Here is an 18,292-nt window from a genome sequence, read left to right as displayed (position 1 = left end):
TATTCATTGATTATTAAGTTGTAAGAGACTTTAGAGATGATCTAGTTCAACCCCTTCATTTTACAAATAAGTGAACTGAGACACAGTTTGTCAGTTAAGTGATGAAGTGGATAGAGTGCCTATTCTGAAGTCAGGAAGACTCATCTTCCTGAGTTCAAATTCAGCCTCAGACATTTACTAGCTGTATGATCATGAGTAAGTCACTTAACCTCTGTTTGCCTCAGTTTCCTCATCTATAAAATGAGCTGGAGAAGGAAATGGCAAACCACTCCAGTATGTCTGAAAAGAAAAACCCAAATGAAGTAATTAAGAGCTGGACATGACTAAAAATAACTGAACAACCCCTCCCCCCCGCCCCAAACTGAACAAAAACAAAAAAAAAGGTGGCCCAAGAGATGAAATGATTTACCCAAGTTCACACAAGGTAGTTATAGAGCAGAGACTAGACTCAGGTCTCTAAGTTATGGCTATTACTTTTGCAAAATACTTTGTTTAGTAGCAAGCAACTACTATGTTGAAAAACTCATGGTACATTTTATATATGATAGTATTATTGTCATTGGGAAATTGCTATCCGATTTTTAAATATCCTGACTCTTTTGTAAGTTCTACTAATTTCATTAACTTGGAGAACAATCAAATGAGTCTGGGATGCCTAAATAGCCTTATGAAATTTTGGACTCGTTTTGTTGTCAAAGCCAATAATTTCCTGAGTGGCATATTTATTTCCAGAGAAAGCATCAAATAAGAATGGGACAAAGACTTATAAGACTTATATATAAAATATAGAGATATGTCTACATGTAACCAGAGATAAATATTTAATAATCAGGTCTTTGGAAAGCATCCACTCCCCCAAATGTACACCACACTTTTGCATTTAATATGAATTATTAACATTTTTTCAATCCTTTTCTTAGACAATCAACAAAACAACAAATCAAGCCTTGATTCATAGTTTTTGCTGATTTTCTAGGGGTAACTCTTCACACTGAAAATTTAGCAATAGATTCTCCAGCTGGTTAGAGCTGGCTCTCCAGCATTCTCCTGTAGGATAGAGGTAAAGGAAGAGTGTCTAGAAAGGAGGGGGGAGGACTAATGGCATAGTATATTTTGGCTAATGACCTTGTTTCTTTACTACAAAAAAATGAAGTTCATCTGCAATAGTTCCCTCATCTTTTTGCCTTTTCAATTTAACCTGTCTGGATCCCTTGGCCCACTCTCTCCAGCCTAAGAGAGGTGTCAATCCTCTCTAAAGCTAACAACTCTGAGTGGTGCCCTAGCTGCCACCTCTTCCAGACACCTAAGATATTATTCCTACCTATCTAGTAGACTCACTTTTTTCCTTCCCTCTGACCTAGATATATCATGAGAAAGACACAGATGGTAAGCTTATCTAGTCCACAGATAGATAACATGAAATCTGGATGATGGAATCAGGATTCAAAAAAGAGTTTGGCAGGCTAGAGTATTAAATGTCACCTCTAGTGAGGATTTTTCTATTTCTAATGAGAAGTTTAATAGGAATAAATGTAAGGTTTTATACTAGGATAAGCACACATGTTTCCTAAGGCTTTGTTAGATAGGAAATTTACATGAAAAAAACCAAGTAATGATGACCTGAACCAAGGTGGCTGCAATGTGATGAGACATATATTGGGAGTATGAAAATCTCTGATAGCAGGGACCGTTTCCACTTTTGTCTTTACATCATTAGTACCCAGCCTAGAGCTTGGTACTTAAGTGCTTAATAAATGGATATGGGCTGAAGGAGGAATCAAAGATGATTGAGGCTTGAAGCCTAGGTATCTCAGAGGATGGTGGTACCATCAGTAGAAATGGAAAAGCTAAGTAGAAGAGAAAGTTGAGCACAGTAGATAATTTCAGTTTGGGCTGTCTTGAATTTGAGGAGACTTCTCTCTTTCCCCCCAGGAAGCTGGGGATGTACATCTGGTGCTTAGAGGAAAGATTGGTGTGTGTGTGTGTGTGTGTGTGTGTGTGTGTGTGTGTGTGTGTGTGTGTGTGTGTGCGCGCATGTGTGTATGTGTATGCAGTAATCTGCACAAAGGTCATAATTGAATCCACGGTAGGAAATGGATTCTCTACCAAGGTAGAGAAGGGAATGAGTGACATTGAAAAATGGAATCTTGTTCTATTTTGTCTTTGTAGCATCATTTGAGGGAGAAAAGGAGGAAGAGAAGGAGGAGGGGAGGAAAGGGAAGATGAACCTGTGCAGGAGATAGAGGGTGTGGCCAAGGAGGCAGAAGAACCTGGACAGAGTAGTGTCATTTAAAGTAAGGGAGGAGAGTGTACCCAGGAGAGAGGGGTAGTCTCAAATGCCACAGAAACATCAGAGAAAGATGATAACCTTGGAGTAACGTTTCAGTTGAATGATGGGGATAAGAGCCATATTGTGGGGATTTCAGGAGTGAATGATCACTGAGGAGGGAGATACAGAGAACATGGCCAACTCTTCTTGAAGTTTAGTAGTGAAGGTAGATGAACCTCAGTTTAACAAGCATTTATCCTATATTCCAGCTCTTTTCCTCATCTTCTCCCCGCTTGCCCCATCACAAACTTAGACACTGTCCTTGGGTATCCCAGCTTTGATATGTGAATTTATAAGTGTTATAAAGGTTTATTTGTAAGTATTTTATGAATGATTTTTCTAACTATTTATTTATCACTTACTGTGCACCAGGCATTACACCAGGCCATGATGCTACAAAGACAAAAACAGAACAAACTCTGTTCTCAAGGAGCTTGATGGAAAGGTCAAAGGCATACATATATATTTTTAGAATAGAAGGAAACTGGGCATATATAACATCAATGAGGAAAGAGTCAGTAGAGCAGACTGAAAATGACAGCTGGAATGTTCAGTGAATAAGGTCCTGGAGGAAAAAAAAGGGGATCAGATCCAGGGACACAAGGAGAGAAGGTTGGGCCATCTTATTCTTTGAGACTATAGGAGAAATATATGCTTTGAAGTATGGAGAATAGGAGAAAGATGGCTTTACAACACATGGGTTTAATATTCCCAGGTTGAATAAGGGTTTATTAGAGAGGGGGAAGGAATTGCTCTGCTAAGAGGGCTTGGGTCACATTTAGAGGCTTGATCAGAGAACAGAATGTTTGAAACAGCCCCTGAGTAAGTATGTTATAGTGAATCAGCTACAGGTGAACAAAATTGCTTTGCAGGATGAGGGCCCACTTGAGGTTAGGTAGCATGACTTTGTAGTGGACGTAGGTCCACAAGTAGGGGTAACCCAGGATTGAGTTGGGCAGGCATGAACAGAGTAGGATCAAAAAGGCAAAGAATTCGAGAGGGGATGACAATGCCTTTTGAAGCTTCTTCATTATATGGTTAAGGTTGTAAAGGGAGCAAGGTAAAGGCAGAATAATGATGGAAGGGTAGAATTAAGGGACAGAGACTGCAAGAAAGGTGGGCTAAGTACCCTAATGCCTGGGTGTCTGCCTAGCCTGTCACTTCTTAATCAGAACCATAAGCATTTCCAGAAGGTTGCTGATTAAGAGAAGGAATGGATTCCTAAACTGATGTGAGACAGCACTAGATATGGAAGGCAGACACTTTCAACTCATTATTCTCAGTGCTGAGTAGATCTTTTTCTACAGCTTTATTAGCCTTCAACTTGGGCTCACAGGAGTGATATTTTTTTCCTTCCTTTGTTATTTTCGATGGCATTCTCTCCCATCGTAATTATTTTGAATCCTTTTTAGGCCATAAAACCCTTAGGAATTTTACACAGAAAAATAATATTTCCTACAAAAGACTGGTGGTCTTTTCTGTTAAAAGAACATTTATTTAACAAAATCTATGGCATCTTCTAAATTTCATGGTAGACCATAAATAATTTTCTAAATACTATTCTTTAGATTAATAGCTCTCAAATTTCTACCATCCTGCAAATTCATGTAACAATATTATTCCTTTAAAAAATGAAACAGAAGCTCCCCATTTGGGATACAAAGCAGAATATTCATGCTGCTGAGGAAAAAGTGAAAATTCTATTAAGATTGTGCTTTTTTGTTTTTTTTTTATTTTAGAGAATAATTTAATGTCATCTTTGTGTGCCTGGCTATAATTGGTAGGATAACAGATTTAGAACTGGAAGGGACTCCAAAACCCCACTGATTTTTCAGATGAGGAAACTGAGATCCAGAGAGATGACAAAGACACACAGATTTGAATCTAGGTCCTCAATCCAAATGCAGAATTCTTCTCATTTCACATAGTGGAGTAGCCAAATAAAAGGCTGTCCTGTACCTTTTATAGAAATATAGATGTGAAAAATGTAGAATAATGTAAAGTGATAGAACTAGAGTAGACCCACCTTGTAAATGACAGTCATTCACATTTATATGGAACCTGAAAGTTTTAAAAAAGTGTTTATAACTCCACCCAACTTCTCATTTTCATGGGCTGTCCCCTATGCCTGGAGATCTCCCTTTCCTCATCTCCAACACCAGACTTCCTTAAAGTCTAAGCTAAAATCCCCCCCTTTATCATCTTCCCTTGATGTCAATGCCTTTCCTCTGTGATTATCTCCAATACTGTATATAGTTTGGTTTGCATATTGCCTCCACCATTAAACTGTGAGCTCCTTGAGATCAAGGACTGTTTTTGCCTTTATTTAAATTCCTAGTGCTTGGCACTATTCCTGGCACATAGTAGATACTTAATAAATGTTTGTGGACTAACTGAACGATGATGTGAAGAAGGTTGCAAATATTGTCATGTTTGCTTCACAGATTAGGATACTGCAGATCTGTGAGATTATACAGCTGAGTGCTACATCTGGTGGGGGGGGAGCGGAATCTCCAGTCATCCTAACGAATATCAGGCCACTGGACCCAGATGGCTCTGGAGGAGAAAGTAAGGCTGATGACCTTGTACAGTCTTCCCTCACCCAAGTCAAAGTCAACTGCAAGTCATGTCAACATTTCCCTGATGTCATGGTCATCTTCAAGAAAGATGGACAAGCACAAGCTTGATCATGACTCTGAGCTATTGTCCTTTATGATGCTAGAACTAGATAAAGGAGAGAAAAGACAAGGAGTGGTGGAGTCTCATTGGAGAAAGTGATAAAGGAAGACAGGATAGGAAATGAGGATGAGCTTATTACTTTACTTATTGTGTACTTTTCTTGTACACAGAGAGAGCAGATGACCACCAACATGGTTTGAATGGTATGCAGTGGTGGGGGAACCTGTGGCCTCAAGGACACATGTGACCTTTCAGGTTGTCAAGTGCAGCCCTTTGACTGATTGAAGGCCACACTTGAGGACCTGGAGGGCAACATGTGGCCTCAAAGATTCCCCACCCTGGATGGAGTATTGAAAACAGTACTTACTTGAAATATGAAGCTCCTGGTTCCACTTACCTGTCATATGACAATACAGTGAATAAATCATTTAACCTCTTTGAGCTTCCATTTCCTCATCTGTAAAATGAAGGAGTTGGACTAAAGAACCTTTCAAAACTAGAACTCTGATCTGTTCCGTTCTAAGTATTATGATGCTATAAAAACTCTTTGTAAAGGAGGAAATGCTACATACATATGAGCTATTATTGTTATTTGAAGGACATCAGGAAGCAGCTAAGACCTATTTCATCATTGTAGACCTATAGCATACAATTATGCCTTGCCCATAGTAGGTACTTAAAATGGCTATTGAGTTGAATTTGCTGGCAGAAAGACCTGTGCTTCTAAATAATTCCACTCTCCTCATATCAATAGTACATAGAATGTCATTATTGAAGATTCACTTTTTTGCATGAAAGCATTGCTTCTTATTAAAATATAGTTTCTCATGGGGTAGTTAATGCATTGAGCTATTAGCAGACCTTAACACTCTGCTTGACTACACTTAAAGTACTACATGCTTTGAAATGGAATTGAGGAAGGCTGGTTATTAGTACAATATAAAGAGGGTAATGAGTCCTGTAGCAGTAAAACAAAATTAAGTCAACAGAAGAAAAAGACCATACTAGGAATTAGTTTATCAGTTCCTTCACAAAAAAGTTCAGAAAAAGGCAGTTGTAACAAATTGGAGGGTAGAAAGATCCATAGATGACTACCCAGAGAATATAGGGTCTACTTGACAGAATGAGGAAAATTCATTCACAAGGTCCTAAAGACAAAAGAAATCTATTTTACAATTTTGCTTTCCTTCTATTTCCTTTGTGTGTGTTTTGTCCTTCATTCTTGAAGAGGACCATGACACCATGACATGACTTGCAGTTGATTTTGATTTGAGTGAGGGAGGGCTGTGCAACGTCACCAACCTCACTTTCTCCTCCTGAGTCATCTGGGTCAAGTGGCATGATATTCATCAAGACGACTGGAGATGGCCCAGGATGAAATGTGAGATCCTGGCCCTTTCAGGCTTAGGTCTTATCACAATCTCACTTTGAGTGAGATACATCCATTCAAAGAATAGGCTTCTTTAGGTTATTCAAGGGATGGCCCCTTTAATAAAAATAAATGAAACTGAGAGGGGAAGACCCTCAGGGTTCCTGGGTAAAAGAGAAACAATTACTATTTAGTTATTACATCCACTCTGTGCTAGGTGGGTGGGGACTTGTTCTCCAGTCATTGAGCTCCAGAATGAATTGGGTTTAAGGCTTGATCTTTGAGCAAGAAAGCAAGAGGAAAAATGGCAGCTTTTGATCATGGAATTTACCATCCCCTGGGCAGAACACTGGAAGGTTTGAAAGGTTCTTTAGTCCAACTCCTTCATTTTACAGATGAGGAAATGGAAGCTCAAAGAGGTTAAATGATTTATTCACTGTATTGTCATATGACAAGTAAGTGGAACCAGGAGCTTCATATTTCAAGTAAGTACTGTTTTCAATACTCCATCCAGGGTGGGGAATCTTTGAGGCCACATGTTGCCCTCCAGGTCCTCAAGTGTGGCCTTCAATCAGTCAAAGGGCTGCACTTGACAACCTGAAAGGTCACATGTGTCCTTGAGGCCACAGGTTCCCCCACCACTGCATACCATTCAAACCATGTTGGTGGTCATCTGCTCTCTCTGTGTACAAGAAAAGTACACAATAAGTAAAGTAATAAGCTCATCCTCATTTCCTATCCTGTCTTCCTTTATCACTTTCTCCAATGAGACTCCACCACTCCTTGTCTTTTCTCTCCTTTATCTAGTTCTAGCATCATAAAGGACAATAGCTCAGAGTCATGATCAAGCTTGTGCTTGTCCATCTTTCTTGAAGATGACCATGACATCAGGGAAATGTTGACATGACTTGCAGTTGACTTTGACTTGGGTGAGGGAAGACTGTACAAGGTCATCAGCCTTACTTTCTCCTCCAGAGCCATCTGGGTCCAGTGGCCTGATATTCGTTAGGATGACTGGAGATTCCGCTCCCCCCCCACCAGATGTAGCACTCAGCTGTATAATCTCACAGATCCGCAGTATCCTAATCTGTGAAGAAGGCAGAATACCGGAGGAGAGGAGAGGAGAGGAGAGGAACTGTTACTCACTCACAATTTGTGTTTCCAAGAGGACCATGACATCAAGATGATGGCATGACTTGCAGTTGACTTTGATTTAAGTGAGTGAGGGCTGTTTCCTTAATGCCTTGGTGGAAGATGATGGGGTAGGGAATAGTCCCCAAATTAGAACATCCTGCCATAGACTGAATTTGTTTGTGAAGAACAAAATTTTTTTTAATGTCTAATGAAACAGGCACTGTAGTGATGTTTTTGCTTTATAACTAATATCCCCTGCAGTGTGGAAAACCAACTATAAGTGCTGTAACCACAGTACTCCCAGCCATGATTTGATTTTTCTTTTAAATTCCTCTAAACTGTCACTACAGAATGGATGGAATGTGGTCATTCCTTCTCAGATGACATTGATTAAAAAACTTCAGATGTTAAGAAGACTTTAAAAAGTATAAGTTCACAATAAATTCAGCAACATCCACCGAGTGTTCTCTTTCTCTCTTTTTCTATATTGGATCCTTGCAAAAATTTCAGCACCTGGATATAAAAGCAACATGCTACACAAGTGGATCAGCAGTGAGAACTTTCTTAACATGTGTCATGGAAAGGAGAAGAAGAAATATCAAGCTGTTGAGAGTATATCATGCTTTGATGTGTCCTCGCGAGAACTTACTGCATTCAATATTCCTCAGTCAATAGAACCCATGAATAAGGATCAAGGAAAATAAGACTATTATTGTATAATGGATCCAGCTTCCAAGGTATTCAATTAAAAGACATTTCATGTGAATCAACTGGCAAAAAGAGAGAAAATGAAGTTTTTCTAGCATAGAGACAGTAGAGAGAGAGAGGGTTGAATTTGAAGTCAGATAAACTAGGGCTTGAATTTCAGCCCTGCCACTCACTACCTATTTGACCTTGTCACTTTCCTCATCCATAAATAATGAAAATGTTTCACTAGATGACTTTGAAGGTCCATTCACCTCGAATCTTTGATATTATGACCTCTACAGATTAGCTTAATAAAGTTTAAAACTCAGTACTCTATAGGTTGTTTCTGTGGCTCCATCAAGGAATTTTCTATTATCCTAATATGTGCATGGGCAATATCTTATTCAAAGAGAACCTTTGAGGCTGCATGTTATTCTACTAAGTCAAAGACTGTTGTATTATAATCAACAAAAGTAAATACCTCAGTATCTGACATTCTCTACATTTATAGTTAGTTCTGTGAAGATGTAGTATGCTGTAGAAAGTCATTTGTGAGAACCTGCTGTGTCCTTCTGATATTTTCATCTAAGGTATATGCCCCTGACATATATATATATCTATATATGTATATATATATATATATATATATATATATATATATATATATACATAGATTGATAGATAGATAGATAGATATAGATATATGTACACATACATATATATAGGTATATATGTAAAATTCTGATAAAGCTTTTATAGAAATGAGCAAGTAGACATGTGTTAATAGCTATTACTGTCTTCTGACTTTGAGGACCTATGTTCCTCCTGGACCACAACAGAAACCTTCCTCAGGAAGAACTCTTGCAACTACTGATGCTTCCTCTCTGGACCCACAGAAATAGGTCACTATTACAAGAATAGATATGAGGAGTCCCAATGTGAGACCAGGAGAAGAATATTCCATTAAATTGTCTTCAACAGAACTCCCTTCTTTTGATATTTTGCTTGGGTTTATTACTCAACAATTAACAAATTTTCATTGAAGATAGACCTTTCTGAACAAATCCAATTCTTCTTTATGCAACCTTGATCACATTCATTCCCACCTTCTTTGGCAGATTATCATCTCTATTATTCTCTCTCCAGTCTCTCCTGAGCTACTAGTTCTTCCCTTGTGGTTTACAAAGAAGTCCAACTCACCTGCATCCTTTAAAAAACACCCACCAGATTCAAGTATCCCTGTTTATGTATCTTAATTACTCAGCCAAACTCCTTGAAACAGCTTTTTGCATCCAGCGCCTCCTGGCATTTCCTTTATTGGCACTCTGTTCTTATTTTCCACCAATGTAGCTTCCAACCTTATTGTTCAACTGAAATTATTCTCCCCAAAGTCAGCAGTGATCTTTTAATTGCCAAATATAACACTCTCTTTTCCAGTCTCATTCTCTTTGATCTCTCTATAGCTTTCATCACTGTTGATCACCCTCTCCTCCTTCATACTTTGTCTGGGTTTTTGTGACACTTTTCTTTCCAGTTTTCCCTTCTGTCTATGTGACCACTCTCTACTTTCCTTTTCCTACTCACCATCCAAGATTCTTCTCCATCCTCCTCCTCCTCCTCCTCTTCTTCTTCTTCTTCTCCCTCCCTCCCTCCCTCCCTCCCTCCCTCCCTCCCTCCCTCTCTCTCTCTCTCTCTCTCTCTCTCTCTCTCTCTCTCTCTCTCTCTCTCTCTCTCTCTCTCTCTTCATAGTTTCTCACTTGATGATCCTATCAGTTCCCATGGGTTCAACTGCCATTTCTATGGCAGAAAGTGAAGAAGAATTAAGAAGCCTCTTGATGAGGGTGAAAGAGAGGAGTGTAAAGTCTGGCTTGAAGTTTAACACCAAAAAATTATGATCTTGGCAACTGATCCCATCACTTCTTGGCAAATAGAGAGAGAAGAAATGGAAGCAATGTCAGATTGTTTTTTCTTGGGCTTAAAGATCACTGCAGACAGCTACTGCAGTCATGAAATTAAAAGATACTCCTTGAAAGGAAAGTTATGACAAATCTGGGCAGCATAATAAAAAGCAGAGGCACCATCTTACTGTCATAGGTTCACATAGTCAAAGCTATGGTTTTGTCAGTAGCATTCTATGACTATGAGTAGCACTTATGGCTGAACCACAAGGAAAGCTGAACACTACAGAAACAATGCATTTGAATTGTAGTGCTGGAGAAGACTTTTGAGAGTCCCTTGGATTTCAAGGGGATCAAATCAGTCAGTACTTTAAAAACTTAATTCAGACTATTCATTGGAAAGTCAAATATGGAAGCTAAAACTTAAATACTTTAGTCACATAATGAGAAGAAAGGACCCATTGGAAAAGATCCTGATAATGGGAAAGATTGAAGGAAAAAGGAAAAGAGGATAGGAGAGGATAAGATGGATGAATAGTGTCATGGAAATATTGACCATGAACTTGGACAGACTTTTAGAGAGAGGGGAGGACATGGGATCACAAAGAGTTAGACACTACTGAACAATTGAATGACCACAAATTCAGATGATTCCCAGATCTACATATCAAGTCTCATTTTCTTTCCTGAGCTTCAGTCTTGTATCACCAACTGCCAATTAGATATTTCAAATTGGATCCCCTGGAGCATCTCAAATTTGACATGTCCAACACAGAAATTATTATTCCTGCCTCCACCCAAATCACTTCTTTTCTGATTTTCCACATTACCATTGAGTGGCACAGTCTTCCCAGTCACTTAGATTCATAGCCTCATAACAACTAATAATAATCAGTTGCAAAATCGTATCATTCTACGTCAAGGTCTCTTTCTCTCCAGTCACACCTCACAGAGATAGATAAAAACTAGCTCCACTCAAGACCCTACTTCAGGCTTTCATCACTTCATATCTAGAAGGAAGGGGAAAAGGGAATCAATATTTATATAATGCCTACTATGTTCCAGGCATCATGCTAAATGCTTTGTAAATATTATCTCATTTGCTCCTCACAACAACCCTATATGATAGGTGTTATTATTGTCCCCATTTTACTGTTGAGGGAACAGAGGTAAATAGAGGTTAACCACCAAGGTCACACAGTTAGTAACTCTTGGGTCTTCCTGATTCTACTTGCCAGTGTTCCATCCACTGCACACCCTAGCTGCAAAACTAGACTATGTAATAGCCTTAAATTTCACCTCATTGCCCCATTCCTCTCCCCTTTCCAATCCAGCCTCCCAATAGTCACCCAAATAATTTTCCTAATGCACAGGTTTTCAATAAACTCCAGTGGCCCCCTGTTGTCTAGAGAAGGAAATATACACATTTGCTTGATATTTGAAGGTTTTTACAACTTTGCTTCCTTTCTAGTTTTTTTAGTATTACTTTGTTCCCTTCAGTCCATAATCTAGACATCCTTGCTGTTTCACACATAACATTCCATTTCCTGTCTTCATGACATTATGCCAATTGTCCCCAATGCCTAGAATGTACTCCCTCATGTCCTCTCCGTCTTGGAACCCTGAGTTTCCTTGAGGACCCAGTTCAAATACAACATTCTTTATTGTTCCCTACTTTGCCCTCCCCATCTCAAACCCCATCCTTGTCCTCACTCCAAAGTATCTTGCCAGTATCATCAATTTCTTCTTTGAGTACTTGCTCTGGTGCAGCTGCTTGTGCCATTTTTCTTTTCTTCAGCACCATTTCTGCTTCCTCTTATATTGGTAACTGAGGTTTTCAGTCCAAATATGGTGGTTCTGCTTCATCAATTATGACAATAGTTGGTTATTTAAAATGTTAACAGATGTGTTTCATTTTCAGTTGACTTTATTATTTCCAGTTCTATCTTTTTAAAGCTCTTAAAGGAAAGTGTTTAGTTGGTTCTCACACCAATTAGATTTTTTTTTGCATTCATTTTTCTCTCATCTACACCTTGCTTGCTTGTAATTTTCTACCATCTGTCTCTACAATACTTTAAAAAACAAGCTTATTTTTAATGCTGTTATTCTTGGTTGTCACATACCTCTATTTGGCATGAAAAATCATGTTTGTTGGTCAAGGCAATTTTGGGGTTATTTCAGCCTCTTTCTTGTGGCTATTGCTTTATTTGAATAAAACTTCTGTAGGAAATAGTGTTTGTCCACACTTGGATTTTTTTGTTACCCATTCTCCATCTCTTTTTTCCCCATCATTGTTTGAAGATGTCCAGCTGGGGCCTTTAAAATTATATATAGTATCATCTTTTCATATTTATTCGTTTTCTAATTTAGTCTTGATTTTGATCATTGCTCTAACTTAATGACCTTAATACATAAAAACTATTTATTCAGAAATTACTAACATCAGTATCTAATTATTTCCTGTTTCTTTAAAGATAGTTGTTTTCCTTTTTTTCTACAACTAATTTGTGTTCCCCTTGTCCACTGACTTCTTATTCACTTCTCTCTTTTTTTTTAAAGCATCACATGATATATAGAGTTAGGCTTCTGAATAAACTATGTCTTTGGTTTCTTTTGTTTCTTCATCCTGAACCATATTTCCCAATTTTTTGTTGTTGTTGTCCCTCAACCAAAATCCTTCTTTGATGCCTCGTGATGACATGGAGGTGACCATGTATTCTTGAAAGCCAGGCATAGTACCTTAGTACCTCTAGCAAAACTTACCAAACTGCAAAGTCTTTAAAAGTGGATCCCGTAACAGACTACTTGTCTTCACATGAGGATCATAGCTAAATTTTGAGAAGCTCATCACCAGAATGGCTTCTGTCTGATAAATTCTGTAGCCACAGTAATTTCCAGGAACTATCTTCTAGGCCACAGAGGTATTACACTCCATGTTGGCTTAGTAGCTGTGCTAATCACATGATGGATCATTGAAGAATCAAAGTGTTCCTACCTTTTCCCCACACCTTGAATTAAAGTCATTGAATATCATAGTATATGTTGACTTGACTTGATCCTGTCAGGTTCTTTCTGTATTTCTTATTTTTATCTTTTCATCTTTGGCATTAGATTTTCACAAACAAATTCTTATTATTTTCATGGTGGTCTTTCTGTTTTTTTCCTTCCCCTGCTATTTTGTTATGGAGCAAAATGTCCAAATGTCCCACAAAATAACATCTCCTTCTACATTTGGGCACATGACAAAATCAGCCTTGCCATTTTTACATTGATCTGTAACTTCCTTTTGGTCTAACTCATAGCAAGAATGACAACATTGATATGATTCATTTCCTTCAGGGCATGCATATTGTCATAGGACAATGATTTTATATTTAAAAGTTCTGACAATCATAACAGTTTTAATAATGTAACTATACTATGACATAATTATAGTCTAAGCTCTATATATCCTTCTTAGCCTTGTCTACATCATTTTTGTCTACTCTGCCACCATTACTGCAGAAGTAGAAAAGGCCTTCACAGGACTGAGGGCCATTCTTTTTTTTCTTTGTTCTATTGGTTGTTGTGGGTGGAGAATTCATTACCTACTGATAATAAGCCTCATTTTGATGGGACTGTTCCTCAGATCATAGATAGAGTCTATTGCAGGATGTATTGCAGGGCTTGGGGAGGCTGGGTGGCATAATGGCTAAAGTACCAGGCCTGAAGTCAGGAAGACTCATCTTCCTGAGTTCAAATTTGGTCTTAGACCCAAGTCACTAAATGCTAATTTCTTCATCTGCAAAATGAACCAGAGGAGGAACTGAAAACCACACCAGTATCTACATCAAGAAAACCCCAAATGGAGTCGTGAAGAGTTGGACACAACCAAAAAAATGACTGAACAACAACAATAACAAATAAACATATGGTCAGACAAGAAGAGGGACTGGTTTCATGATGAGAATGAAGAAGAGCCAATGGAGAACTCTTGTCCTCTATGTGTCTTCACCATATTAATGTCGGCCCTTGGCCTAGTTCCTGGTATGTAGTAAGCAGTTAAAAATTCTTATTGACTGACTTAAGAAAAGGTGAAGAGACCCTAGCCTGCCAGATGGATCTCCCTATTGAGAAATGATGAAAGAACCCAAACAAGAGTGGTATAGGATGGTCAGGAAAGGATGGGCTGCAATCTGCATTACTAGACATGAAGTCCTCATTGATGAGATCCAGCTCTGTTTGAATGTTTGAGTAAAAGTACCATCACTTTGTTAAAAAGTAAAATGACAAATAAATGAACTGGAGAGGATCTATTCTTCAGGATAAAATAAAAATGCTTTGCTTTTGTGGAACATTTTTTTACTCAAGAGATTTCAGCTTATCACTTTGTAATCATGAATCCATGAAACCACCCACGACCCATCTGTGAAAAATAGACATTATCACCCATTCACAGATGAGGGAGGAGTTGTCAAAGGTCATGTAGTAAATCAGTGGGCAGAGAAGGAACAGATTCCTTCAGTAACAAATCTTAACAATAAACTGCACAGATTTTTAATCCGTTGGGAGAAATTATTGTAAATAATAGCAAACAGAAGGTCTATACACACAGTTGACAGTAACATTTAATTTGGAAATGAGTATTGAAGGAGGAATGAATAAGCACTCAAAGTCCTTAAAAATGGGGGTAGGTTGAAAAGTTTCTTTTTTTCAATTAGGATAGCAGCAAAATTGGATATATATTGGGTGGCTTAAATGTTATTTGGAATAAAGCACTAAATGACATTTCAAAATATCTGTCACTAAAGATATTTAAGAATATAAAATCATCTACCTTGGGTAATTAAAACTTTCAGCATGTATCCTAATTAAACTGAGAACTTGTTGATATTTTTTCACAAAAGAACATTTTACCTAATTAGCTGCTTTTCATCAACCTAGAGAATCTTTACAAAATCAATATCGATATTTAACTTAAAAATGAATAATCATTTAGAAGATGGGGCGGGACATAAGTCTATTAGACCCTTCAGATAAGATAGAGCCCAATTACTTGAAATTTCTAGGTAAAAACAAATTCTAGGCAAGGTTCAGATCCACACATGAAAGTATATTCATTTTCATGGAAATGCTTTTTTTCATTATTACTGGATTGTGGGCTATTTGATACAGATAAAGTTTTACTTGTCTTTCAATTCCTTCAGTCTTCTGTTGAAAGATTTGACAGTGACTATAGAGGTGGCATTGTAGGTCCACATACCACCAACTACTGTTTTCATACAGGATCCACAATGCCAGATACCCATGGCTTATCTCTTCATTTTGGCCTTGCCATGGAAATAACAGGTATATTTCACATGCTGGCTCATTTCAATTTTCTTCACCTTTTTTCTGAGAGATGCAACATATGTTCCATATTTACTGACAATTCTGACTTGCTGGGAACATTTAGACATCTTGCTAACCATAGGACCAGAGTTCAGAGAACCATGGAATTGTTTATAATGAAACTGATGGCCACTATCACTAATGTAAATCTAGATTCAGAATTGAGATGTGTGCTGATAAGGGTAAATTGATAATAGAGGAAGACAGACAAAGCTGTCCATGAAGCTCCACAGAGTCAGATGCTATAAGGGAGTAGTAGGTATAACAAAGGAAGAAGAAAGACTTTTGGTAAAGAGGAAAAGCAGAATATGGGACAATATTCATGAAGAAAGTCAGCAGGATAACCCATGGACCTGGAGATCTATACAGAAATACACAAAGTATAACTAATTAAGCAAGGTGAACTAGCGATGCTAATGCAAGGATGTCAGTGATAAGTATCACTGAAATTTGATGAGTTAGGTTTCAAGAACAGAAAACTCCAGGGAAATAACAATGGATATGAAAAAGTTATACTGATGTGAGGAAATGCATGAAGTATGGTGGGAAACATTTGTATGAGGATCAATGGGGGAGAGTGGGAAGATATTATATTACTGCAAGAGTATATCATAGATCCCCTGAACAAAATAAGGAAATAAACCTGACACAGAAATAAGCTATAGTAGTGAGGCCTACTTGTGTGAGTAAAACCATTGCCCCTACTTCTGCTCTCCAGTCAACAAGTGGAGGCCCTGTTCCACATGACATCCCTTCAGATATGTGAAAGTAGCTGTTATGACACCTCCAAGTCTTGTATAGCCTGGATGCCCTGCTAGGCATTTCGTTTCTTCAGCCAATCTTCCTATGGTCCATTTTCTGCTCCTGTTAACGTTCTGGTCTGTTTCCTCTGTACATCCTTCCAGGTTGCCAATATTATTTCTAAAAAGTGATTCCCCAAACTTAGCACAATGTCATCAATGCAATTTAAGTAGTAGTAAGTATATCAGAATTTTTAGTTTTAGTAACTCTCAGGTAAACATTTGATTTATATTGGGGGTTCTTAAATTCTTTATATCATGTTCTCCACACTATGAGCTTTTTTTCAGAATAACATTTTAGAGTGAATTCATAATTGAGAGAAGTATTCAATTTCATTTAGAGATTGGTAATGATAAAATATCTGTATGATTTTTTCCCCCATAGTCCTCCCAGACACCCAGATTAAGTGAGATTTCATGTCTGTCTTCTACTATACCCTCAAATGTCATGCCTAATTTCTTTTTTTTTTTTTTTGCTGTCCTCAATCTTCTTTTTTTTTTTTTTAATTTTTTTTTATTTTTTTAATGTTTAACAATCACTGCCATACAATTGCGATTTTATCCCTCCCCACCCACCCCCCACTACCTCCCTCCCTCCCCACGACTGCATACAATTCTGTATAGATTCTACATATACTTTCCTATTGAGTATATTTTCACTATAGTCATGCTATGTAGTCAGACTAAGATAAATGAAAGAATCCGTATAACAAATCAGAACATGATACACAAACAGATACACATACACAAACATGATCTGCTACATTATGTGAGTGACTTCCATATTTCTCTCTCTGAGTGTGGAAGGCATTTTGCCTTGAGGTCCACCATTGGGATTTTTTTTTTTTCAGGAGTTCTTGTGTTATTACAAAAATCTAAGTCTACCAGAAAAAACTCTCACACACTGTGGTTGTTGCTGTGCATAAAGTTCTCCTGGTTCTGCTCCTTTCACTCAGCATCAGGTCATATAAGTCCTTCCAGGCCTCTCTGAAGTCTTCTTGTTCATCATTTCTTATGGCACAATAGTACTCCATTACATTCATATACCATAATTTATTCAGCCATTCCCCAATTGATGGACATCCCCTTGACTTCCAGTTTTTGGCAACTACATAGAGTGCTGCTATAAATATTTTTGTACATGTGGGACCCTTTCCCATTTTTATGATCTCTTGGGGATATAGTCCTAGTAGCGATATTGCTGGGTCAAAGGGTATGCACATTTTTGTAGCCCTTTGGGCATAGTTCCAAATTGCTCTCCAGAATGGTTGGATGCGCTCACAGCTCCACCAACAATGAATTAGTGTTCCAACTCTCCCACATCCTCTCCAGCATTTATCATTTTTTTGTTCTGTCATGTTTGCCAATCTTATAGGTGTGATGTGGTACCTCAGAGTTGTTTTGATTTGCATCTCTCTAACCAATAGTGATTTAGAGCATTTTTTCATATGATTATAGATAGCTTTAACTTCTTCCTCTGAAAATTGCCTGTTCATATCCTTTGACCATTTATCAATTGGGGAATGACTTGTATGATTATACATTTGGGTCAGTTCTCTATATATTCTAGAAATGAGGCCTTTATCCCCGAGCTTAGCTGTAAAATTTTTTTCCCAATTTACTACATCCCTCCGGATTTTGGTTGCATTGGGTTTGGTTGTGCAAAAACTTCTCAGTTTAATGTACTCAAAGTTATCCATTTTGCATTTCATAATGCAATCTATCTCTCCTTTAGTAAAGAATTCTTCCCTTCTCCATAGATCTGATAAATACACTATTCCTTGCTTCTCCAGTTTATTCATGGTATCAATCTTTATACCTAAATCATGTACCCATTTGGACTTTATTCTTGTGTACGGTGTCAGGTATGGGTCTATGCCTAATTTCCGCCACACTGTTATCCAGTTTTCCCAGCAATTTTTGTCAAACAATGAGTTCTTATCCCAGAAGCTGGGGTCCTTGGGTTTATCAAACAGAAGGTTGCTATATTCCTTGCCTACTGCATCTTGAGTGCCAAGTCTATTCC

At 37.9% G+C, this 18,292-nt stretch overlaps 1 protein-coding gene across 19 annotated transcripts in view; it reads right to left on the bottom strand.

Moving 5' to 3' along the window:
- Positions 1–18,292, bottom strand: part of ABI3BP (ABI family member 3 binding protein) — a 286,413-nt gene that overhangs the window by 165,023 nt on the left and 103,098 nt on the right. The window lies entirely within an intron of this gene.

Source organism: Notamacropus eugenii, chromosome 5 (genome assembly GCF_028372415.1).
Source record: "Notamacropus eugenii isolate mMacEug1 chromosome 5, mMacEug1.pri_v2, whole genome shotgun sequence".
Classification (NCBI taxonomy): Eukaryota; Metazoa; Chordata; class Mammalia; order Diprotodontia; family Macropodidae; genus Notamacropus; species Notamacropus eugenii.
The sequence above is the reverse complement of the archived record's forward strand: the minus strand, read 5'-3'. Positions and strand labels throughout refer to the sequence as shown.